The sequence below is a fragment of the Lepidochelys kempii genome, chromosome 2 (genome assembly GCF_965140265.1).
Source record: "Lepidochelys kempii isolate rLepKem1 chromosome 2, rLepKem1.hap2, whole genome shotgun sequence".
Taxonomy (NCBI): domain Eukaryota; kingdom Metazoa; phylum Chordata; order Testudines; family Cheloniidae; genus Lepidochelys; species Lepidochelys kempii.
The window spans coordinates 199,648,346-199,675,797 of NC_133257.1; the positions used below are offsets into that span (position 1 = coordinate 199,648,346).

Sequence of the window (27,452 nt, forward strand, 5' to 3'; positions counted from 1 at the left end):
CCGCGAATGCCAGGGCAAATTAATCCTTTCACATGCTTGCTTTTAAACCATGTATAGTATTTTAAAAGGTACACTCACTGGAGGTCCCTTCTCCGCCTGGCGAATCCAGGAGGCAGCCTTGGGTGGGTTCGGGGGGTACGGGCTCCAGGTCCAGGGTGAGAAACAGTTCCTGGCTGTCAGGAAAACCAGTTTCTCCGCTTGCTTGCTGTGAGCTATCTACAACATCATCATCATCTTCTTCTTCGTCCCCAAAACCTGCTTCCGTGTTGTCTCCATCTCCATTGAAGGAGTCAAACAACATGGCTGGGGTAGAGGTGGCTGAACCCCCTAAAATGGCATGCAGCTCATCATAGAGGCGGCATGTTTGGGTCTCTGACCCGGAGCGGCCGTTTGCCCCTCTGGTTTTCTGGTAGGCTTGCCTCAGCTCCTTAAGTTTCATGCGGCACTGCTTCGGATCCCTGTTATGGCCTTCATGCCCTGGGAGATTTTGACAAAGGTTTTGGCATTTCGAAAACTGGAACGGAGTTCTGATAGCACGGATTCCTCTCCCCACACAGCGATCAGATCCCGTACCTCCCGTTCAGTCCATGCTGGAGCTCTTTTGCGATTCTGGGACTCCATCATGGTCACCTCTGCTGATGAGCTCTGCATGGTCACCTGCAGCTTGCCACGCTGGCCAAACAGGAAATGAGATTCAAAAGTTTGCAGTTCTTTTCCTGTCTACCTGGCCAGTGCATCTGAGTTGAGAGTGCTGTCCAGAGCGGTCACAATGGAGCACTCTGGGATAGCTCCCGGAGGCCAATACCGTCGAATTGTGTCCACAGTACCCCAAATTCGACCCAGCAAGGCCGATTTAAGTGCTAATCCACTTGTCAGGGGTGGAGTAAGGAAATCGATTTTAAGAGCCCTTTAAGTCAAAATAAAGGGCTTCATCGTGTGGACGGGTGCAGGTTTACATCGATTTAACGCTGCTAAATTCGACCTAAAGTCCTAGTGTAGACCAAGGCTTAGATGATTAGGACCTCTGGGCCTGATGGAAAGAATTCCATTGACTTGAGTCAGCTTTGGATGAGGCCCTCCATAAACGGATTACACCAGTAATGTGTCAGGAGTTTAACTGTGTGTAATGTCTGTATTTGAAATATCATCAGCTGTATCAGCTATTGCAGGGGATGCGGAGAACTGCACTTAGGTCTTAGAAGGTAAAAGTAGATGAGCCTGCACTATGCATTTGTATTTTCATTTTATTATTATTTATACAGTACCATTGGTGTGCATGGTGCTTTACAGACATGTGGGAAGACAGGTACACGCAAGACGACAGGTGGGGGATGCTGGATGGGAAATAGCAGATGTTTTTATTCTTTCCTATTATTTATCCCCTCCTGTTCAATTTTTGTGAATGTGTGGTTTTCAGTGCTATCTGTTTGCCCTTTTTAAAAATTGTTCTTTAACCCTTGTCTATTTGCCTTTTATCTCAAGGGACTCATGACTCATTATTTACTCAGGGATAATCACCTTTTGCACACAACCCATCTTGTGAGACTAAGGTATTGTTACCTTGTATGTTCGATGGAAAGTGACCTCATTCCTCAAAATCAAAATCCCTACCAAAATAAAATGCCCTCTGCAAGCTAAGATCAACCCCAGATATTGAGCCAGAATAATTCATGTTTTTGAAGAAACAAGAAAGCTTACAAATCACAAACCCTAATAAACTGCATAATTCTGCTTTCCAGGAAATGCACCATGGTGTACAGTGATACAGTATAACAAAATGAGAAGTTAATGTATTTCAAAAAATTGTGAATGTAAAGAGAGAGAAATCTACCACACATAATTATGAGAAAGTAGAAGATGACCCCCTTCCCCATCCTATTTACGAAGAAAAAAGTAGATTTCTTAAAATCCATATATTTTTATCTCTGTGATATGGTATCTTCAGTACATGTGACTCAAGCTTTACCTTATGGATTGTACTTGCTCCTCTTTGGTTGTCTTGGGCCTTTATGATTTGGTCCATTACTTGAAAAAGATGAAGACACACAATCAATGGCTTCTGTGTAAAGGAAGCCTGTTACTATTTCGTGCTAAAATCTGCCCTCTCTTATCTGTGCATGTCTCCTGTTGAAGTATAGGAACTGCATAAGTGTATTTCATGACAGAATTGGGCCTTAAGTATTTTGTTAGATTGTGTGTGTGTGTGTGTGTGTGTGTAATTTTGTAATTGTGTAATTACAAAACATATATAATGTAATTACACACAAATGGTGGTTTTTAAAAAAAAAAAAAAGGAAGGAAACTTAGATCATAAGATGGATAGGAAATAAAGGTTCTTTTCCCAATCTAACATGCAGCTGCCCATGCTAAAGCAAGACTAAAACCATAGTCATGGACTAGGGGCTGCTACACCCATCAGTGAATAAGTACCATATTTCAAATACCATCAGGAAAAACTAAAGCCAAAGCAGAAGTACAAAGCTTAACTAATGAAACTGTCTTTCTGTCTTTAGTGTTTTGAGCCAGAAGTCTATGACTAAAGTTTTAACTTCCAGAAAGTTACTTTCACTTTTTGAACCTGCCAGTGCAACAAAGTGGACTCAGGCAGGTGTAGTACTTGAAACTACTTTTAAACTCATTCATGGAAATTGACGAGGTTTTCAGGTGAGTGTCCCTTTAAAGTTTTAGATTTATGACAGCCCCCACTCTTCCTGTTTTCCACATCAGCACCTGCGCCATTCCCCAGTTTTCTTTGGTGTGATGTTAAAAATCATGCTATCCTTTTGACCAACAATTTTTAAGACTTCTGATAAGCCTTTTGTGGTATCTAGTAAATGAAAACCTCTCCTATGCAGCCTACCTGGAGAAACCAATTCATACTGGAGAATTCTCCAAACTGGGAGAAGCATCCCAGCAATTGATTTGAATATATCTTCTTGCTTTTTAGCCTCTAGAATGGAAAACTGGGTAAGGAGATCTACAGGGGAAAATGTTGATAGTCCTTTAGCACCTTGCCCAGGCCTGGAGTTTGCACTGGAAGAGACAAGTTTCTCCCACCCTTGTAATCCTGAGAAATGTTTGAACCGCCATAAGTACTACATCTTTGTGGCTTTAGCAAGAGAAAACCATCACCTTTATTTTGAGACAACATAATGCTCTTTTGCTTTCTATTGTGTTTTTCATATTTAAACAGTGTTTTAAAAAGAGAGCCATAGCATCAGCCACTTCCCTCTATGTAACCCTATACATCCAGTGAACATCCTCAATCTTTTTATCAGTCTTTTTTTATTTAAAACAAAAATACCTTGCTGGAGACTAAGATCAAGAGAAATGTGTGCTCTGGGATAGGCATCAGACAGACCCCATTTGAAGTACCTGTCATTCACCTAATTATTAGCTCTCTTTGAACATAATGGGATTTCTGCATACATAGGAGAGGTAAACAGTTTCTCCTGCATATGTATTGCCATTGCCCACCATTTCTTCTGCAATGGCATCTGTGTCCACAGACATACTTGGCTACTCTGATCACGCTGTGGACCTTTTCACTGTAACAGAAAAGCTGGGAATACAGATTTAACATAGGTCACGCCTCTATTTAGAGGACCAACAGAGCCTCAGGCACAAAACTGAGAACTACCTGTGGTTGGACCTTAGTGCCCATTAGACTTTGTAGCTCTCCTAGCACACCAAGAATTCTTCTCAGGACAGAGAACTGCAATCCACAAAACTGGCTATTTGCTTGGAGTGTCTTTTTTTCATTCTTTTATACTGTTGGGCAGTCTGTTAAGCCACGGAGCACTTCCTTTGCCTGTAGGCTGCATGTTGCTACATCAGGTGAAAAAGTCAGGATTTTCTCCTAATGGTCTTGCCTCTAGAGCAGGGGTGAGCAAACTTTTTGGCCCGAGGGCCACATCGGGGTTGCGCAACTGTATGGAGGGCTGGGTAGGGAAGGCTGTGCCTCCTCAAACAGCCTGGACCCTGCCCCCATCCACCCCCTCCCACTTCCCGCCCCCCTCAGAACTCTCAACCCATCCAACCTCCCCTGCTCCTTGACCCCTGACTGCCTCCTCCCAGAACCCCCCGCCCTTAACTGCCCCCTGGAACTCCACCCCCTATCCAACACCCCCCCCCCCCCGCTCCCTGTCTCCTGACTGCCACGACCCCTGTCCACTCCCCCTGCTCCCTGTCCCCTGATTGCCCCCCCCAGAACCTCCTCCCCATCCAACCGCCCACTGTCCCCTGACTGCCCGCCAGGACTCCCCGCTCCCTTACCATACCGGAGCCAGCCACACCGCCGCGCTGCCCGGCAGGAGAGGTGGGCCAGAGTGCTGGAGGCACAGCGCGCTGAGGTGGCGGGGGAGGGTCCGGGGGCTAGCCTCCCCGGCTGGGAGCTCAGGGGCTGGGTAGGACGGTCTTGTGGACTGCGGGCCGTAGTTTGCCCACCTCTGCTCTAGAGCTTTAGAATATGAATGTTGTGGACAGCAGTAGACGGCCACGGTACACACTGAAGGAGGAAAGACAACGCAATGTTTTAACTAGTAGGGGGCAAGTTTACATATACTCATTGTTGGAAGACTGATATGACACAAACCTAGTTGGTTGTTATCAGTATAATATGTGTTTTGGAGAAACCATAAACATGTTTTACATATATAAACAATGTAATGTGTCCTAGGTGTAGGTCTCGTTCTTCTAGAGTTGCCTAATGATGGTGGCTATTGAGCACAGTGTTTTTGAAGGTTTGGTTTTTTGTGTGCCTGCCTGGTAGCTCTGTCCACTCTCTTACTAATTCACGTACCTTACTGAAGAAATCTTTTGAAACTATATGCCAGATTTACACTCCCTATGAACATGGCTTGAACATCACAAACCTTACATAGTTGAATGAAAATTGCCAGCTTTTAAGCACTAGTGTATACAGATCAAGGGCAAAGCAGTATTTACTAGTATTAAAAAAGCACAGCCAAATCCTTCAGTTTCTATACAGACAAAACTGCCATTGTGTTCCTTTTTGCTTGGGAGTTTTGGTAAATACTTCAGGTTTTGGCAATTAGTCTGTGCATTCAGTGCTATAAATCTGATTATTTATTATTACTTTGTTTTTGTTTTTACTGTAGCATATAGGCACCCCACTCATGGGCCAGGACCCCATTGTGCTGTACAAACACAGAACAAAAAGACAGTCCCTCCCCAGAGAGCTTACAACCTAAGTATAAGACAAGAGACAACAAATGGATACAGACAGATAGCTGTAGGAGTACAAAGAAACAGTGCAACAATATTGATCAGCATGCTAGTTGGTGGTAACACCATAGCAACTTCTAACCGTTGTCAAGTTTTTTGTAGGCCTCATAGCAAAGGAGAATTTGAAGGTGGATAATGATGTAGCTTTGCCGTGGTTGTAGGGAGCTCTGATGACTTGTGAGGGGCAGCTTGAGAGAAAGCAAAAATGTGCTTCTTTGAAAATTTAACTGGTAGGCAATGGAGGCTGGCATAATGGGTCCATCAAAGGTAGGAGCGGACATTTCACTACGTAATGAGAAATGATAGGGTGGGGATGCGAAAGGACTATGTTTAGCACTTAATTCTGATCTCACATAGGTGGATGTGTATTAGTAGCAAGCTTACAGTGGCACAGCTGTACCGATGCAGCAGCACTGCTGTAAGATCTCCCGTGTAGCTGCTTTATGCCCGTGGGAGAGAGCTGTTCTATCGACATCATAAAACCATAGGTGCTGGAACTGGAGGTGCCTGCTGCACCCCCTGTCTTGAAGTGGTTTTTGACATTTACAGTTTGGTTCAATGGCTCTCAGCACCCCCACTATTATAAGCTGTTCCAGCGCCCCTGAATAAAACCACCTCCAGGAGCGGCGATAGCTATGTCGGCGGGAGAAGCTCATAGCGCTCTCCGTACCAGCACTTCTCTTGGTGTAACTTACATTGCTTGGGGGGGTTTCACCCCTTCTCCCCCCCCATACACAAGTGACAGAAGTTATACCGACAAAAGTGTTAGCCTTACTGTTTAGGTCAACACTGTCTTCTAAAAGCAGCTTCCACACTTCTGTTTCAGAGATCAGAGCTCAACCTGTTAAGCCTAAGTGAAATTTCGGTGTATTCCAATACATGTACAAGACATTTTACTTTTCTTTCACTTATGACAAGATGACAACATATTGCATCTGTTTTGTCTTATCTCCTAATAAACAGGCAGATGCCTTTTGGTCTCTCAAAATGTAAAATATTAAAAGAAAGCACGACTGATTATTTTCTCTATCTAAGAAAGGCTATAAAGTTTTTCTGTAGTTGCCAGTTGGAAATAACCTGTGTTTGTTTTTCAGAAAAAAAAGCCACCCCAGTGGGTTTTTCATTATTTTTTTAACCTTTGTGTCACTGAAGTATTTACATGAACATACTGTATTTTTGCAGGTTTTTGATCAGGAAACGTTGCCTTAAATTTTAAAAGCAACTGGTGACTTGGGTGACTCCATGTTTGGGTGAACAACTCGAGACATCTTAAAGTGGGCCTGATTTTCAGATCGCATGAGCTCAGTACTTTCTTAAAATTAGCCCCATTTAAGGTGGCTCAACTTGGGCACCAAAAAGTTAAGGCACCCTAATTCACTAGATACTTTTTAAAATATAGGCTGTTAGGCTCTGGTTTCATGACTGGAAACTTTAATTGGTCAAAAACATTAATAGGTAATGTAACTCTTCTTGCTCATCTTATTTTTCAGTGTTCATAGTGTTGAATTTACTTAGTGATCAGTATCAGAGGGATAGCCGGGTTAGTCTGGATCTGTAAAAGCGGCAAAGAGTCCTGTGACACCTTATAGACTAACAGACGTATTGGAGCATAAGCTTGCATCCGACGAAGTGGGTATTCACCCACGAAAGCTCATGCTCCAATACGTCTGTTAGTCTATAAGGTGTCACAGGACTCCCTAAAAGAACAGGAGTACTTGTGGCACCTTAGAGACTAACAAATTTATTAGAGCATAAGCTTTCGTGGGCTACAACCTACTTCATTGGATGCTGTAGCCCACGAAAGCTTATGCTCTAATAAATTTGTTAGTCTCTAAGGTACCACAAGTACTCCTGTTCTTTTTGCGGATACAGACTAACACGGCTGCTACTCTGAAACAGGACTCTTTGCTGCTTTTAAGTGATCAGTGTTTACCAAACATCCTTGTATGAGTTTATATGATTATGCAAGCCAAAAGTTGAAGGGAGTAGTAGGAAACAAGTTGTTCAGTGGATTGAAGTAATGACAACAGGCAGTTATTCTAAAGTAAAATGTAAACATTGTCAAGAGTTTTTTAGTACAAAGATTTAAGAATTTATAGAAAGTGAAGAAAATTTGTTTCTTCAGATTCTTCAAGATCAAATGTGCCATTGAATGACAGTTCGTCTATTGACATTAAAAAGCAGAACACTGAGTCTGATCTTCCAAATGATACATTTTTAAATCCATCTTTGTCATCAATAAATAGCTACGATGATAATGCTGACGATGATAATGCTGAAGAACTACTGACAGGGATTCACATTAGCTTCATTTGGAAACAATCTCTATTTGTCTTCAACACCCAAACAATGGCACAGATTGATTAGTCATAAAAACAAAAAATTAAACTTGATGAGAAAGTCACAACTATTCTTGATGTTAACAACATCATTTTCAACACAGCATTTCAAATGAGCAATTTCTTTAAATTGGAGGTACTTCACCCTTGATGTACTCCTCCTGACAGGTTTAAACTTGTAGGGTCACTACCAGCTGTTATGAGTGGAGAAACAGAGGAAAAATTAAAGGAAGAACAAAAATAATCAACTTCGCTATTAGCGCAAACTGGTAGATAGAGGATCAGAAACACCTGATAATGGCTACAAGCACCCAGGGAAAAATGTGTTCATATTCAATAGTTTTGATTCTACATCTGAGAAAACCAAATAATATTGTCTCCAGCTTACTGAAGATGCCACCCAAGAATGCAGAATAAAGTATCACAAGGAAGTCTTTCACCCTTATTGAGAGACTGAAAATAAAATGAAAAAGCTGAGGGAAATTCTCAGGGCAATCACCCTAAACTTCTGACATATAGGTGTTCAGCCTACTATTTAACCTCACAGGGAAAGAAGCAACACTGTACTGAAAGTTAAAGGTCAAAAACCTTTCTGCACCCTCTATCAGTCCTTTAGCTGGTGGATTGATGTTGCAACTTTCCAGCGATCCCCAGTGGAATTCTTAGGAAGATTGTGACTCTATGTTTGAATCCAGCTACCACAAACATGTTGAAATTTTCACTGAGCACAAGACTTTGATTAAAATATGCATTTTGCACAACAAGAAAATCTGTCCTGATCTAATTAACAAAGAACTGAAACAGCATTATGACAAAAATTAAAAAATGATTCAGAGAAGTTATGGAATGTTTCCATTTCATGTTCCACATGACTAATCTTAAACACAAAGGTCATAGGTTGAGCCTGAAATAGTAAAGGGAGGTTAAAATATGTTTGATGTAACATTATTCTGAGTTCCTTCCTTCTCTCCTAACGTTTAAAAGTCAAGAGCTAGAATTCTACTCTCTTGAAACTAATGAAGATATACATATATCACTGAAGGCAAAATTTACAGGCAATGGGGTTGCATAAGTGTTACTTAACACCTAATTTGGCCTGCAGAACCTTTATTACTGATGATAATGTTCAGAGGTAAAGAACTCAGCTTTGGGTCTCAGAGCTCAGACTGAATCTGCAAGGCTGGCAGTCAAGGGAAAAAAATAATTTTACTTGTAAATTGAACACACCTCTCTCAGCAACCTAAGTTGGTCCAATAAATGATATTATCTCACTCGCCTTGTAACTTTAGGGAAATCACTGGCAGCCAATAAAGGCTCAGGAATGAGCCTACAATTTCCATTTTACAGAGCCACTTTTCAAAAGCAGCAGCAGACTTTTCACTGATTCTTCATGTGAAGTGACTATGGATGAGCGAAATGCAATAATGTATTCAGGCCATAACATAAAAATAAACAAAAAAGTTCAAAAACACCAGCCATCACTTAGGTACAAAATATAAGAAAGTCTTATAGCCAGTGACATAATCTAAAGGCAAACGGGGGAAAAAAAGAGTTTTAAAAAAAAAATCACCACAGATTTCTACAACTGCTGTCATACTTGTTTAAAGAGACGCTAGATAGTAAGTCAAGACTATGAAAATATAAATTCTTGTTGTCTCCAGGGAATGAGAATCTTTCATACTTAATGACTTAACATTGTCCTACATTCTTAGACCATATACATTTCAGTAAAGGGCTGCTAAATTGGCTCAAGTGCATGCACTTTTAACATTGAACTGTTTTTGATTTATCTATGCAACCAAAAAAGTGTCTGGAAAATTTCTCAAAACTTGGAAAACATCTTCCTTCCCGCCCCCCCCCCCCCCCGGGCTTGGATAATTAAAAAAAAATCTGACTGAAACTTGAACAAAGTTCTAAAACCTTTACCTTTGTGATTAAGAACAAGTATGTCACCCCAAAGGGCAATTTTTCCAGAAAGTACTTCTAAAAACTACACCTCAGAATGAGAATGCTCAGTACCATAATTATAACATAACTACGTCAATGTTTTAATGATACTTTGCCTGAGCCATTTTGTCCTAATTATGCTGATTCATCTGAGTCAGCCGCTAATGAGAGTTCTCGTTTCTCCTATGACAGATAAGGCTAACAGCCCAGCAGGTGGCAGACTGCCAATTCAAATATTTGATTGATTTTACATGGTTGAAATTAACACTTTATGCTCAGGTTGGGATAAGAAATCTCTGGTTAATGTTCTGCACTGATTCTAGGCATGATTACCATTTTTTATCATTGAGATTTTTTGAATGATCAAGCAACAGCTGCTGCACACTCCACAGAGAAATGAAAATATCAAGTTAAACACACTAGTCAAGTGATTTTATCATCCTACACTTCCGACATTTTCTCATACAAAGAATTTCTTCCTGACAGCTAAATAGCAAACGCCAGCATTAAAGACTTCTCTGCCAAAGAATGGAAGCTTGAAAGAGGAACTAGAAATATTGTGGCTAGTGATGTCCATTAATTTAAGCACAAGGACACTGAATTTCTTAATAAGAGAGACACAAGGTGGGTGAGATGGTTGGACCAACTTCTACTGGTGAGAGAGAGAAACTTTTGAGCTACACACCGCTCTTCCTCATGGGATCCCAGAACCCAGGCTCCAGCCTGAGCCTGAATATCTATGCTGCAATTTTAGAGCCCTGCAGCCTAAGCCCATATCGGCTGACATGGGCCGGCCTCAGGTTATTTTTACTGCAGTGTAGACATACCCTGTGTGTTCTCTCACTTTCCCACATGCACCGATCTAAATCAGTACTCCACCCAAAAGTTTCTGGATTGGTTCACACATGCTGTTTGTTTATTCTTAGGTGGGGCTTACGTTTGCAGATAGGTATGAACTCATCCTTCAATTAACATATCAACCTCAGTGGGGCTTTCACTCAACCCATAACAAAGTTTCACCTAGCTCACAACAACGTATATAAAAATTAATATGGAATTAAGAATGATGGGTAGAGTGGCAGTTGAGGATAATCTGTTTAGATGGGGGGAAACAGACAATAAATAATATAATAGACCATGGTCCTATTTCCAGGAGTTGGGGCAAGCAACTCTCAAAGAGGTTATACTTTGATAGGGAATGTATTCAATTTTGATAAAAATTGTTTCTATGATGCAAAATCATCAAGTTGTGAATTTTGGCCCCAATTCAGGAAAGCATGTAAGGGTATGCTATTAAGGTAAATGCTAACACATACCTTAAGCACCTGTTTGTGCTTAAGCATCCTTCCTATATAGGCCTGGTCTACAGTGGAGGGGGGGCGGAGGGAGATCGATCTAAGTTATGCAACTTCAGCTACACGAATAACGTAGCTGAAGTCGACATACTTAGATCTACTTACCACGATGTCTTCACTGCGGTGAGTCGACTGTTGATGCTCCGTCATTGACTCTGCCTGCGCCTCTTGCTTTGGTGGAGTACAGAAGTTGATGGGAGAGTGCTTGGGGGGTAGATTTATCGCTTCTAGACTAGACGCGATAAATCGACCCCACTGGATCGATCGCTGCCCGCCGATCCGGCGGATAGTACAGATATACATAGAGATGGTTCTGTGAATCAGGACCATGGTTAGTCTATGTAACTACATGATATTACTTCTGCTGCCCTTATCCTTCCTCCTTCTCTCCACTTTTCTTTTCTGGTTGTTTGTGGTATCTTGCATTAGGCCCTCATCCTCTAGCTGGATCCATGTGGTTGGAATCAGTGAGGTTCCTGTTGGCATAAAGATTTGCCCATGTGGAGCCAGTTGTAGGATCAGAGCCTTAGACGGTAAGCTCTTTAATACTGTGTTATCCTGTGTATTTGTAAAGTATCTGCAAAGGTGCTGGAACTAGGGATGCTGCCTGCACCCTCTGGCTTGAAGTGGTTTCCATCATATACAGAGTTTACAGTTTGGTTCAATGGCTCTCAGTAGCCACACAATAAAAATTGTTCCAGCACCCCTCAGTATCTAGCAGAATGGGACTGCAGTCCTTACAGGATCACAATATAAATAATATATGCTAATAATAATACAGTTGATTTTAAGTCACATGCAGCATTAATAATTGTTTTTGAATGTTTAAGGCTAACCTTAAAAGCCAGTACTTATTCTGCATGCTCCGGCCTGCCAATAATAAATTGCTTACAGAAATTAGACCAGATCTTGCATCATGACCTTAGAAAAGAGGTCAGAAAACTCATTCTTGTACCTGTTTTACTTCTGGTAGTGAACTTTCTTAATGATGCCCTGACTCTTTCAAATGGAAAGTCAGCTAACAATGAAAGAGCCTCTAGGACCAGATGATCCCAATATATTTTTATACAAAATGTATTGATTTTGTTTGTGATCCCTTACTTAATATTTTAATTATGTGAGGAAATGTGGAATTCTTCCTGACTCTACAAGAATAGAAATCATAACAGTCTTCATTAAATTAAATAAAGATTGTGGTCATATATTGTGGAACAATTTCTCTATTAAATTCCCTATATAAAATATAGTGCCAGAAGGCTATAAAAATGAATGTGTCTTTTAATTCAGATGGTGAATTTTAAAGATGTCTCTGGCTTTCCCTGTTCCTGGGAACACCTGGGTGGCAGTTCTGCCCCTACACTGGCTGGTAATGTCCCCTAAGTGACAGTAATGTAGTAGGATATCTCCAGAAATCACTATGCTCCTGTCACACCCCCTTGTACCCTCAACATTCCCTCTCTGACAGTGAGGACCAGGAAGGCTGGCTATGTCAGTCAGGGATTCCCCTGCTTTGCAGAGCCCACAGCTTCCCTGTTAGAATACCTTTTAAAAATTAATAATTAAAGGCTAGGTTGGTGAAAGGGTCAAAACCCAGCTTTTAATTATTATTTTTAAATAAATGTTGATCCATTGATATACTGACTCTAAGCTGGCTGCAAGATCTTTTGTGTGGTCAACATCTTTAAGGCCTCAGGCTCACTAGCCATTGCTGCCTTTGGTTGGGATGGGTAAGTTAATGAATTCCTCATTTTTCACTGCATTGGCTTCAATTGACTCCTCAGGTGCTTGACAGGGCATGCTGTGGGAGGCTGCAGGTACTATCTACTTCCTCTTGGGCTCTGCTTCCATTTTCATTGTCAAGACTTGATGCAACGGATGCATTTTGGCTGTGCTGGAGTACATCGTCCAGCTTTGGAGTTGTTTTACATATTTTTGGCATGAAACCAGTTCTTTTCTTCCGGGCCTTTATGCCTTGCATTGGTAGGTGCTTCAAGCTGTGTCTTTCTATTCTACCCTCCACCCCCACCCCACCCCCAATGCACTGAGGTTATTTCATTTGTCTTTTAGTTTCTCTTACTTGATCTCTGATGGAATGGGGGAATGAAGTTGGCTCAGTAGCTTTAAGAAATACCACATGATACATGTCACTGAATGATACCCTTGGCCAATGATCACCATTAGTGTATTGTGGGCTTTGGAACAAAACATGACAGGCTGTGGCATGGTGTCTCTTCCAAGATGTCATCTGCATGCCATCAGTCCCAGATCCTAAGGCCTGGCTGCTTCCACTAACTCTGATAAGTCCAACATGCATACTTTCAAATACATTTTGTAATAACTGAGTTCATGGTTCTCTGTCTTCCCTGGAACAGTTGAAAACACCACTAACACCTACACAGTGGAGTGCAGCTGTCATGGTGATTGCAAATCAAAGTTCCAGGGAAAGCTCTCATGTAATGTAGAAGATATTCTGATTGATGCATCTAGTTATAAAGATAAGAAAATCACTTAAAATTGTTTTATAGTTTATTAAAATAAAATGGAAATTTAGATGTGTGTGCCAGTCATTATTCTGACCAATCTGGTTGTATGTTGTACCTCTTTCTCCCACCTTTTTATTTCTTTTTGTCTTTTAAAGCACATGCCTAATTTTAAATACACAAGTACAGTAGAACCTCAGAGTTAGGAACACCTTGGAAATGGAGGTTGTTCATAATTCAGAAATGTTCATAATTGAACAAAACGCTATGGTTGTTCTTTCAAAATTTTACAACTGAACATTGGTTTAATACAGCTTTGAAACTTTATTATGCAGAAGAAAAATGCTGCTTTAACCATCTTAACGTAAATGAAACAAGCACAGAAACAGTTTCCTTACCTTGTCAAATCTTTTTTAAAAACTTTCCCTTTATTTTTTTAGTAGTTTACATTTAACACAGTACTGTGTTGTGTTGGCTTCTTTTTCTTTCCTTTTTTTTTTTTTTTTTTGGTCTCTGCTGCCTGATTGCATACTTCTAGTTCCAAATGAGGTGTGTGGTTGACTGGTCAGTTCATAACTTTGGTGTTCATAACCCTGAGGTTTCACTGTAGTCCCATGTGCTTACATACCTTGGAGAGTTATGGCCATGACTGGTGTGGAGAAAATAAATAAGGAAGTGTTATTTACTCCTTCTCATAACACAAGAACTGGGGGTCACCAAATGAAATTAATAGGCAGCAGGTTTAAAACAAACAAAAGGAAGTATTTCTTCACACAGTACACTGTCAATCCGTGGAACTCTTTGCCAGAGGATGTTGTGAAGGCCAAGACTATAATGGGGTTCAAAAAATAACTAGATTAATTCATGGAGGATAGGTCCATCAATGGCTATTAGGCAGGATGGGCAGGGATGGTTTCCCTAGCCTCTGTTTGCCAGAAGCTGGGAATGAGTGACAGGGAAAGGATCACTTGATGATTACCTGTTCTGTTCATTCCCTCTGGGACACCTGGCATTGGCCACTGTCAGAAGACAGGATACTGGGCTAGATGGACCTTTGGTCTGACCCAGTATGGCCATTCTTATGTTCTTATTGATAGTATGATCTGGGCACAGAATTGCTTTTATAGATCTGTAAAGTGCCTAGCACATTTTGGGTATTACTGGACTATATAAATTATTAAGAATTAATAAAATACCAAGCTTCTATTTGACAGTATGATGTAGAGTGGGATTAAGGGAGACTAGAACCTATATGGAATACTACAGACTATGAAATTTGTTCTAAAGCAGGTTATATTATCATCACTCTGGTTTTCCTACTGGGGAATATTGTTCAAATGGTAGCTTTTGCTGAGACTATTAGTGACAATGAAAATATTGAAATAGTGAAAGGTATTTTTAAAAAGAATTTTGGAAAATTCATTGATATATAATAGACAGAATATATTCTCACACAGAAATTTTCTTTGAAAGACATTAAGGTTAAAAGGGTGCCACATGGATAACTGGACTTCTTTGTCAGACCTCAATGACAGTATTTTTACATAAGAATGGCCATGTTGGGTCAGACCAAAGGTCCATCTAGCCCTGTATCTTGTCTTCCAACAGTAGCCAATGCCAGGTGCCTCAGAGGGAATGAACAGAGCAGCTAGTTCTTTTAGGCCCTAGTTTCACTATCAAGTCTGACCATTTTAACTTTACTTGCCATTTTTAACATTTAATTTCTTTTCAGAGCTGTCTAAGTTTCTCGCTGTGGTTTGTGAGGAGGTGGTAAACATTCCTAGTGATTGCAGTGACATTTGCTGATGATGGCCATATATGACTAATCTCAGGCAATTTTTTATTTAAACTCCTCCAGCAAGATGTTGTAGCCTAACAAGATAAAAACCCTCAGAACTGATATTTACCTTTCTTGTTGGAGCTAATGCCAAGATCTTCTGGAAAACTAAAAGGCATGACTGAGCTAAACTGGATTAGGAATTGAAGTGGTGTGTTTAGTGCTTTTGCATTTCTTCAAATATCTATACAGTGCTGTATAAAAGCTATTTTCTAGTATTTGTCTTTTTCATTATTTTTATCAATGGAGATAGGAACACAAACTACTATGTTTTAGTCCAGCATTGATTTACATGATTATTTATGATTGATTTATTCTCTCTTTAATAGCTAGTTTTTATTTTGAAATCTTTCTTGTGTGAGAGAAACATGGAAAAAATGTCTTCCTCCACAGATCAGATACTCCACAATTTAAAATGATTCTTTTAGGAATTTCTGTATAATTAAAGAAAATGTGGTTTTGTTTTTCAATTATATTATAGGTATTAGTTCTGTATTCTGTTTGTGGAATATCACAGCTGTCACTCAGTGGAAAGGTCTTTTGCTATAAATATAGAATTAATAATAGGGAGTTACAAAGCTATAAATATTCTGAGGGGCTCTGGTGGCACCAGGAAACGACTACACATAGCTAATTTTAAAAAGAAAGTCACCGTGCTTAGATTGTGGGACTGAGGCCCCTTTACATTTCTCTGGCACTGTAAAAAGGCCTTCCAGGAGGTGTCACTCATATAAAGGGAACTTAGTGTAAATGGGAATCAAGCCCACAATCTCTTTCATGATTTCATACGTAGAGCTGAATGTGATATTTTGAAGCCGTGCATAGATGTCAATCCTTCTTTTTACATACCATAAAAAACTATGACTGATCAAATCATGTGTTTATTAATGTGAGTTAAGAAGACATACAAAGATAAATGTATGTCATGCCTATGATTTAAAAACCATGAAAGAGAAGTAGCCTTATGTTGGGGGGTTTCTCTGAAATCCAGTTTACAACTTGGTCTTAACACTGCTGTAATGCATGCTTAGGCAGGCACATGGATGTTGCTTGAAAACATTCATTCAGAATCAAGAGAGGACAAAGAAAGAAACCCTCCAATCTCAATACCTCCAAATGTTGCATTTAAAATGCAAACCTGCATCTAGATGTGAATTTTGCTAGTTGTCCCCAGGGCTCAAGGGCTGGACCTACAGGTAGGCAACGTGGGTGACTGCCCAGGGCGTCGTGATCAGGGGGTGCCATGGTCAAGAGGGTTTAAGTCACCTCGGTGATGGCAGCAGTGGCAGCAGCAGCTCCCTTGGCTTGCTGGGGTGAAGCGCAGCTGCCGGAGTCTAACACAGCCAGGGAGTGATGGAGGGGGACTGCCACGCCCAGCCTGGCCCAGCTGTGGGGGGTTTAGAAGGTGCAGGGCTGTGGAGCTGCTGTGAGGCTCCCTGTTCCTCCCTGCAGCCCCCGCTGCCATGCACTCAGGCCTGCAGCCAGGGGCTGCATGTGGCTGCACATCCCTGCCCCCTCCCCGGCACATGCTGGTTCCTGCAGCCCGAGCAAGCTGCAGGCAGTCCCCTGCCCTGCCCTGCCCTGTCTCTCTCACCTACTTCAGCCCAGATGGCAGTGGGAAAGCTGCCTGAGTAGAGAGCTGGGCTAACGCCTGCCTGCCCATTTCCAGGAGATCTTCCCCCTTTGGCCTCCCCCACAGAATCATCTGTCCCAAGGTTTGTCCCTGTGCTTGCTCATCTAGAGGGATAGGTGATTGGGGGGCAGGGGGAGAGGGGGAAGAGCTACACATCACTGCAGAGCAGGAGTAGGGGAGGGGAGGAGGAAGGAGAGAGCCTTGGTAGAGAGCCACAGCCCCCTGGTTCTGCCCCACTCTGTGGGGGAGGATTCCCCTGTGTGGAATGGCGCAGCAGAACACTATGGGCGGGGGGTTTGGGGCCCCTGGGTAGGTGCAGCCAGGGGAAGGGCACCATTTCCCCTGAGACTAGCCCTGATTGTCCCCATCTTTCTTAGCAAACACCCAGATCAGAAAAAGTGTGAACACTGAATTGTTGAAAATCTGTATCCAGATTTGAATTTAGCATCCCGAGCCCATCTGTAGTTTGGGCACTTCTTCTCAGTCCAGTGGAAGTCCTTCCATTGACTTCAGTGGGTATTGGATTGGGCCCTACATGCATGAAATTCTTGTAAATGTTTCAGAAGAACAAAGCTGGTTCCTGAACACATGGTAGTGGTTCTCCCCAGAGAGAATGGATGCCCACTGCTGAGAACATGCTTTCAAAAATGTTGTGTGAGTGACCAAAATAGCACAGTTTAGCAGTGCTGACTTCTGATGAAATCTCAGCATCAGAATCTTACCTTTGCTCTTCATTTTAATGCCAAAAGTAATCAAATTATATGAACAAAATTAGAGAAATGAGATTGACATGGATTTAACAGATGTAGTTATTTTTGTAGTAAGGTTTTATTTTTCCTTTTAAAAACAAAGCATGTCTGGTTGTCTCTTAATTTAATTTAACTTTTTAAGTAAAAAAGAAAACTTTAAAAAAAGAAACTAAAAATGCATAAAATAGAGAAATTCTGCATAAATGAACTTGAAGTCTGAGCTGCATTATGGTGGCAAAAATGCCTTTTCATCTCCTCAACTATAAATTTAAATAGAGTTTATAATAGAAATGCTGCAAGTAATTTACAATGCAGTGTGAATGTGTTACTGAAACCAAAGAGTGCAGGAAAGGGGAAATCACTGGACCAATTGTACAGTTCTCGTGCATAGGTCAGAAAGATTTGGAGATGGTCAAAGAGAAAACGCAGTAGAGTCTTTGAGGGAAAAGAGAAGGAAGAGGGAGGAAAAAAGGGTCAACGAGATTCTGTTCTGCACTTGATTGGTTGTCATGGCAAAGAATGTGAAAAATGAAGGCTTTGTCATGGGGAAAATTTGAAAGTTATGATTTTGCTTTAAAAAAAAAAGAATTTATAGGTCACATTATGTAATGCACAAAAAAGGTTAAAGGACCAGGAACAGAAGAATAGCGTTAGGGGCTGTGGATCCTCTGCTTTCTCACAGGGCGCATGGCACTAGACCGCACATTCTCAGCCATACATGGGTATCTTCACCCCCTGCAGAGGGTCGGTCACTCGCAACAGTGGGTCTTCAGCTCCCTGCAGGGGTCACAGGCAATGTGCAAAGCAAAAGTGATGACATCTTTATTCCTCTGCAGGTGGCACAGGCTGCTCAGATGGAAGCAGTGCCTTCTTCAGACCCCGGCAGAGAGCTACATAGCAAGAACTCATAGAGGTCCTGAAAAAAGCAAGAAGCCACATAATTCGTGACTTCTATGATAGCCAACCAGCCAAAGCAATAACAAATGAATTCCAAATAACTTGTTAGGATTAATCAAGGAAATAAATAAAGATTGAAGAGAGAGGAAAACCAGAGTTGAACAGAAATGTGTGTAATCCTTGTATGTGCATCTCAGAGTCTGATTCAGCTCTTTGTTCAAGAAAATGGCATAACTTGAAACATGAACTCTGGCTGCTCATGCTGGATGGGCAGCAGAACTTACACCATTTGCTGTTGGCAGAGATGTATGTAACTATGTAGTTATGGGCTGGGTTACCATATTCCGCTTTCTGGCAACGATGGTTATTTTTTAATCCGTACCTATGCTTTGTTTGGATTCTTATATGTTTTTTCTCTTCTAGTCATGAACTTGTCCTTACAGCCTAATCCAAAAATGGGCTTTCCAGCTTTTGATCCTAGAGATAACATAAACCAGCATAATAATCGTGATTAGCATTGTATGAGAAGTAAACATTCTTCAGATGCATCTGCTGGATCCAAAGAGCTTAGTCCAACATACATATTTATATTTGTTTCAAACAAATATGCATACAGCCTAGCAATACATTGCTAGTATAGACAGTGTCATTTTTCAGAAAAGCTTGAGCATTTCGTGGATTGCAGTGTGCATTTCAGAGAAGTAAAAGGCATGTCACAATCTAGAGTTTCGGCATGCCAGGGCTTTAAACCCAGAGCTTTTCACTTCACAGAGTGGCAAGGCACAGCTTGCAAACTGCTGCAGTCCCCTCTCACCATCTGTATGAGCAATCTTCATTCTGTAGTGTTCTCTGTCATGCATATTCTGGAACAGTGAAATCTAATAGGCCTGACTCAGTAAAGCTGGAACAGGAAGAATTAAATTATGTCTCAGTACCAAAGAAGTTCCTTGCATCTTAAGGGAGAATTAGCTTGAGGCAGCTCAGGTGGGGTTTCTACTGCTGCCTTTCCTTGGATTTTCCACTGGTGGGAATCTTAACTGGGAGCAGGAGTTTGTCCCTGAATTAGTACATTCTCAGTCACCCTGACTATTCTCCTTTTCTAGTTACTATCATCCACTTCTTGGGCTGTGTTGGCTTCCAGTGGGTTCATGTGCAGCCCCGTTGCTCAGCTAGTCTCCTGGTCTTTCCACCAGCAGAGCCTTTAACCAGGATTTGTGCCAGAGTAAATGAACATAAATGCTACATGACATGAATCTGACTAGAAGACTAGGACTTTTAAGCTGTTTTAGTAACTTTGAGAGAGATATTGTGTCTCTGCCCCCGGATTGATTTGCATTGATCTCATCAATGTGATGAGATCATGAGGAGGAACCAAGAGGAAAACAAAGAGGGAGAGTAGTCAGTGGAGGATTTCAAAAACAAAGAAAGCATTTTTTTAATTGGATTCAGAAGTGAATGTGGAATGAGGGGACTTGAGTGAGAATAGAGGTGATGCTTCCTTGTATGAATAAATGGAAAAATACTGCCCTGATACATTCACTTGGCTCTTTGCTCAAAGACCTCCTAGCAGAATGTGGCAATAATATCTGCATTATGTAAAGTCTTCATTGATGCCTTTTCTTTTATCACCTAGCAAATGGTTAACACACCGTGATCACTTGATGGACATGGCTGAGAGAGATGCTAGAGTAAAACCCCATTTTTAGCGATTTGAGTATATTTGTTATGTGGCTATATAGGAAGTTATGGTTATTGCTGAGCTATGTTGTTGTACCTCCTCCTTCGCAGGATTTAATGTACAACATAAAATCATGAAACAATACGGATTAAAACAAGACTATGGTCTTCGTATTTTTAGATCTCAATGCAATTCAATTTATTTTCTCAACCTGGTAGAAGGAACAAATTTTCCTGCACCACTAACATATTTACATGCAGTATAGATATGATTAGAAGGCTGCAACTGGTTAGTTGAGCAGTGCTAATCCTCCGGAGGACTAGCAACAAAATTGCAACAGATCAAGATCTTCCCTCTGCCAACTGCATAAAAATAACAATGTTTACAATGTTATACTGTAATATTTTATTTGGGCTTGCTCCTCACAAACTGGAGTCCATGACAAAACTCCCATTAATTTCAACAGGAGTAAGATGGATCATGGGGCTTTTGTAAGTAAATTTGTAAACTGGGCGGGTAGCAAAGTGCCTTCATAGGAACAATTTCTGGCATTTGTTTTGCTAATAATGAGTTTTTTACAATTTATGAAAGTGGTTTATAAAGAGATGTTCAGAAAAGCCCTGAGCTTATAAAGGGATTTATTATTTTCCTAAGATGAATTGAAAGGACAATGTCAAATGCCTTGCTGTACATTAAATTCTTGCTGAATGTAAAGGATCTTTGTTGCTTAGTGTTGGCAGCAATCAATTGCTTTTGTTTCTCTAAGTTGTACTTAATGGACTTTTAAGATATATTTAATTGGAAGCCCAATACATGGCAGAATGATTCTAAGTTAATACATTTGATGGCACATATCCTGGAATACAGTTAGAAGAAAAAGTACTTTGTTGATCAAAGAAATGTGACATATCTGAATATCTGAAGGAAATCTATGAGCTCTGGTTGTAGAATTCTTCCCCTCCCTATGAGGGAACATAATATCGCCAAGCATGAGAGCATGGTGTACTGTTATCATTAATATTGCATGTGACTTTTAAATGCCCACATGTAGCCCTCTCCTGGGCTGTCAGGAGGTTTGCACACACAGAGCCCTCTGCTGGGGTAGCAGGAGGGCCCACACACAACCCTCTGCTGGGGTGGTTGGTTGGTGGAAACCCCCACACATAGAGTCTTCAGGTGAGGTGCAGCTGAAAATCCCTTGCACCTGGGTAGAAGACAGCGTGTCTCTCATCTGAAGACAGAGAGGCCCCAACCTGCATCAAGAGGAGCAGTTGTGGGGTCCTCCCTCCTCCAGAAGATAGCTCTTGTGTGAGTGGCTCCTGACCTCACCAGCTTAAGGAGGGAGTGGGTTTGGGGGGGAGAGGGGAGGGGGAGGGCATAGTGGGATGCACCTTTGGTCGTAGGTTGCCCTAATCCAGTCTGCCCTTTAATAAACATCTGGATCAGATGAGGTCTGTTATCTGGATCTGTTCACTCAGTGTAAGCCTAGCTTTATCTTTCAGTACATTAGGATATTTTCTGGTAGATCTAAAACCATCCATAATCAATTTTAACTCCTCTTTTAAAAGTATGCAGCATCAGTTAGATGTGTCTTCAAGCACTGCTGGCTGTAAGTGTATTTATGGTGTGAATCATTTTTATCACAGCTTTGCTTCAAAAGCTATGGATCACACCACAAGCCCAGAATCTATTGATATAAGTTCCTGGGTGACCATATACCAATATAAATTGGTACTTCTAATTATTACTTTCTAAATCCCTCTGGCATCTGATGTAGCTAGTTTATGTGGAGTGTGGGAGGGGGTGTGGTGTGCAGGAAGGGTTAAATGATAATGATGATTAATAATAAAGTCCATTCACTGATCTCAAAGTTCTCCCACCTTGTAACACCTACATAAGGTAGGTATTATTACCCCTTAGGAAACTGAAGCACAGAATAAAGCAACTTCCCTCATGTCACAAAGGAAATCTGTGACAGCTTGGAACAGAACCCAATTCTTTTGACTTCCAGCACCGTGTCTTACTAAAAGACCATCCTTCATCCCCAGGCTTGCTTCCTTACTGGCCCAGTAGTTGAAATAGTATATCCAGCAAGGTACTCCATTCCTTGTCCACAAAGGAGAATTCAGCACATGTTCTGTGTTTACTCTGTGCGAGGGACCACTTTCTTATCAAGGTTGGTCAGCCAGTTGTAAAGAATCTGGGATGCGTTATGTCCTCAGTTACACTGTGCATGACTTCAGTGGGTGTTTTGCGTGAGAAGGGAGAGCAAGATTTGGCTCATGCTAGAATAAATCCAACTCAATCTTATCAAAGCTATGGGTAGTATCCAGTGATACAGTGACTGTTGAATTTATTTCTTGATTTCCGTAATGTGTGCAAAACCCTCCTTAAGGTGTCTATAGCTGGTATCCCAGACCTAAAGCCTTACTGGGAAGTATGAATCAAGTAATCTGTTAGCTGTTAATTTTGTAAGTATCATGCCTGTTTTTCAGAAAAACCTGTGGGTGCTTAGTGCTGCTGGAATACACCCACAATATTTTTATAATCTTTCTTGAGTAAAGAAATGGACCTGTTGTTACTCCTTTTCCTTGGGATCTGTGTTGGAAATATTTGTAAGTTTTGTGTACATGTAAATTACTGGTTTCCACCAGCTGAGGATCTGGACCATAAAAATGAGATCTTATACCTTTTCTCAAACTGTATATTTGACTTCCTGAATTCTTCCACTTCAAGAATCTGTTTCTTTAAGTTTATATTCTATTTCTGTGCTAGATAGATTTTTAAAGGCCTTTTACAAAGCAGTAGTTAAAGAGGCTATAAGTTATGGCAGGAGCTGATTCTGGTATAGGGTAATATGCCTTACATTGATAAGCTCAGCCCAGCCATCTAAGAATCGCATTATTAAAGTCAGAAGAAGAAGATGGAACTTCAGTTGTTGAACAGTGTGATTATATTGATCCCATGCTTTGAGGCCAAGCTTTAAATTCAGTCTTGAGAAAAGGGATGGGAATTATTTTTACTTGTGTTTTCTTTACATATTAAATTACAAATGGAATTATTGGTGGTTAATGAGACATACTGTAGGTGCTGGAGGCTGAGAAGCTTTGGTTTGCTCACAATTCATTGCCATTCTCATTTGCCTTTTTTTCTTTGCACCAGACACGTTACAATCATTGCCAAATTTTATCTGATCTGGCTTTCGGGTTTTTTCCATGTTGCAATATATATTATGCTAATGTAGAAAATGAGTAAAGATAAAAGGCTTGATACTGTTCTCATGAATGTTAATGGTGATAAAAACTCCCATTTACTTCAAAGGGATCAGAATTGGGCACAAGTCATAACACTGATATCTTGCGTATTTCTTAGCTCAAATAGAGTAAGCTAGCCAAAGTTCACAGAAAACTAAAAGGTCAGTGAAATTAATAGTTGTATAACCACCCACATTTCATAATTCATGCTGAACTACCTGAGATGACCAAGAGAGTTTGAAATGGGTTGAATTTTCCATACCTTTGTCATTCTGAGGCATTTACCTTAACTCACTTAAGATGCAGGCTGAGGCTAACAGCAGTATACATATGTACAGTACATTTTCACACAGATTTCTCTTAAAAAGTGCCAAGTATTCGTGAATTGTTACGTCTTCCAGGCAGGGTCTGTCTCTTACAGCACCTCATACGATGGGGCTCTACTGCTATACAGGTATAAAAATATCACTTGGCGTGAAAACAAAGCCATGAACTGTGTATGAACAGCCTGGGTTCAGATTACAAATTAGATCAATGACATGAATTGTTTTCATATTCTCACAATATTTTAAAAATTTGTTAAAAGATTTACACAATATTTCCATATAAAGTTGTTGAGAATAATTTTAACTCTGACGTGAGAAAATGTAGTTTTATGTATTTAGTGAATAGTTTCAGAAAAGACCTTTTACAGAATGGATCTTTAATACAGGATTTCTTTACTCTTTTCAGCAAAGGTATTGAAAATGAAGTTCTAATGAGGTAACATTTCATTATACTATTTCCAGTGAAATATTCAGGTAATTCTGCTGATTTTTTTAACAAAACTGTCCAACATTTTAGGGTTGATACTAGTTAGATTGAGTCAATATGTTAAAGTATAGATTGAAAAGGGGAAATCATTACATCCACTAATATGATGATTTGGTTCAGATGTTGCGGCATGTTTTTGTTTTGTTCCTCTCCCTAGTGAAGTTTCTAAATCCCAGCAGGCTGACTGCCCAGATTTTGAAACTTGTTTGGTCCTAAGCCATCAAGTGAAAAATATTTTTTCCAGTGTATGGTACAATTTCTGCTATTTTGACGGTTAACTTGTTTGCCTGAAAAGAGAGTTGTTTTGCAGTCTGAAAATGAAATACAATGCTGTTGCCATTAAAAGATATGACTTTGTGCCCAGAAAGTCTTTGTGTTTTGAGACGTTTATATGTACTTGCCTTGTTGCATGGTTACTAGTGTGTATAACATCCATGAATGCTAATGAAAGTTACATGAGTAAATAGACCCGTGTGCATCCAAACAAGAATACTCTCCTTAAGACCGTTGTCCTTGGCAGAAATCACTAATTAATATTACATTACAACAGCAGCGGAAGTTTTCTCACATTGACCCAATAAATTTTCTCAGTTTTCTGGTGGGATCATGAATGGAAATGGTTCAATCTCCCCCTCTGTTCACTCCTGAGCGTCTGTCCTGGGACAGCCAAGAAAAGAGCTTGTTAGTCCTGTTTAATAATGTTTTTTGTGATGCTGACATCCGATTATTGGACACTCCCATGAGACCACCAATGTGTTTACCACAGGACACCAAGTAGCCTTTAGAGGTCAACAATTTTTGGTAACTACCATCCTGGGCTGATTTTGAAGTGACCTGGTAGACTGAAGATAAATCCCATATTCTGTATCCCATTTTCATTTCCCCAAATATACGAGGGCTTGGGAATGGAAAATACCATTACTTCTGGTAGCCAGAGAAATCTGTGCCTGCAAGGGGACGGGAAATAGTACACTCGATATTAGAAAACTTGATACAAATGTTTTTAATACCTTTTCTCTGACATTTATTTGAATTGAGGATTCTGGGTACTGAGTTGTAATCCCTCTTCAGTTGCCTAAGACCACACAATCCCCCTGTAACAACACATCACAGCAGCTGTCCCAGACCAGCAGCAGCCTAACCTGGTCCTTCCATTCCGAGTTGTAACTTGTTAAACATGCTTGAAACTCCAGCAGGCTTAAGGAACTCAATCTATTTAACTTCCTGAAGACAATTTTAAGAGGCAACTTGATTATGGTCTATAAATAGGTTTGGAAGGATTAGACTTTTCATCAGTAAATGTCAGTAAACATCAATTTCACCATGAACACACAAACCAATGAAAAAATATTTCCTTAGATGGTTGGAATTTACAGATAGACAAGATGAGAAAAATGCTGTTTGAGAACTTAATGTGCATAAAATGTGTTGTAATGGCAGTATTACACCATTATTGACACCTCCCCACAATGTGAAAATTTAAAATGGTAAAAATAGGGGAAAAATGCTTAAAATAAACACTTTGTCAAAATTACAAAAAATATAAATATTGAATTCTGCCAAGTCTGTCTCTGAGTACCTACACAGGGAGAAGATATTTGACATTAGAGGCCTCTTTAATCTAAACTAAAGAAGATTCAATAGCTGACATCTGAAGCAAGATAAATTCATACTGGAAATAAAAAGCACACATTTTTAACAGTGAGTGTAATTAACCACTGGAACAATTTACCAATTAATGCGGTAGATTATTCATCACTTCGAGTTATTAAATCAAGATTGATTATCTTTCTGAAAGATATTCCCTAGTTCAACCACAAATTATTGGGCTTCTTACAGAAATTAGTGTGTGAGGTTCTGTGGTCTGTGCCATGCGGGAAGTCGGATTAGAAATCTGAGTATCTGTGAACAAAGGTCCTTATACCAGAGTTTCTCAAACAGGGTCCATGGACCCCTGGGGGTCCCCAAGGGTACTCCAGAGGTTCTGTGGGCCCTGCTAATCAACTCCTCCCCCTCCTCCCTCCCTCAATTCCTCTCCTTCCCTCCCAGCACCTCCAGCTGTTCCCTGGCCTGAAGGAGGTGCTAGGAGGGAGCGGGAGGAGCAGGGACTTTGGGTCTGCACCACTCCTGGAAGTGGCCAGCATGTCCCTGCAGCCAATGGGAGCTATGGGGGTGGTGCCTGCGGGCAGGGGCAGCGCGCAGAAACCCCCCAGGCCCCTCAACTACGAGCTGTTGCTAGAAGGATGTGCCAGTTGCTTTTGGGAGTCACCCAAGGTAAGCGCCGTCCCCCTCACTGCCTCCCGCACCCCAACCCCCTGCCCCAGCCCAGAGCCTGCACCCAAATTCCCTCCCAGACCCCTCACCCCATCCCGCACCCAAACTGCCTCCCAGAGCCCATACCGTCCTCCTGCACCCTAATCTTCTCCTTCCCATAGCCTGCACACCAACCCCCTGCTCCAGCCTGATGAAAGTGAGTGAGGGTGGGGAGAACGAGTGATGGAGGGAGGGGGGATGGAGTGAGTGGGGGTGTGGCCTTGGAGAAGGGGGCAGGCAGGGGCATGGCCTCAGGGAAGGGGGCAGGGCAAGGCTGAGCGAGGGGACTTGGGGGTCCCTGAAAATTTTAAAATCAAAATGGGGGTCCTTGAGTTGTTTAAGTTTGAGAACCGCTGCTTTATACAATATAGGCTGCCACAGACATGGGTTGATCCTGCTTTGAGCCGGGGGTTGGACTAGATGACCTCCTGAGGTCTCTTCCAACCCTAATCTTCTGTGATTCTGTGGAATTTTCAATACTGTCACTGAGGTAGGTTGCTACTGTTTTATGGTGACTGAATGATATCATCTGAAAAAGTAAGAGTCTTTGAATTAATCCCTGAAGAAATTGATTAGACAGTGGGCAGAGTGCAGCTGATTAAGTGACATGCACATTTGCAATACATAATAATAATTTTAAATAGCCAGATCCCGAAGTTCTTGTTCAGTTTTTACTCAGTCCTTACTCAAGACAAAACTCTTATTTGTCTGAATGATGGCTTCATGATTTAGCCTAATTTATTCAATGACTTGCAGTTCATACTAAAGGTATTTAGTAGTTTATATGTGATGGTTGCCAAGCCGCCTATGTGGTCTAATTAGGAAATCCTTAATTTCTCCCTAAAATACAGTGAGAATTTTTTCCAGTTATTCTGACAATGTCTTGTAAATGCCATTCTTTGAACAAGAG

General features: G+C 41.0%; 1 protein-coding gene across 10 annotated transcripts in view; it reads left to right on the top strand.

The window, feature by feature from the left end:
• The window catches only part of THRB (thyroid hormone receptor beta), a 296,012-nt gene that overhangs the window by 54,629 nt on the left and 213,931 nt on the right, over positions 1-27,452 (top strand). For 4 of the 10 annotated variants that reach the window (XM_073333470.1, XM_073333469.1, XM_073333478.1 and 1 more), the window contains exon 2: positions 24,149-24,216. The exons of 5 other annotated variants lie outside the window; for them this stretch is intronic. The gene's annotated coding sequence lies outside the window, so the exon portion shown is untranslated. The remainder of the gene's footprint in view (positions 1-24,148; positions 24,217-27,452) is intronic. One more of the 10 variants, XM_073333475.1, reaches the window with a different exon arrangement.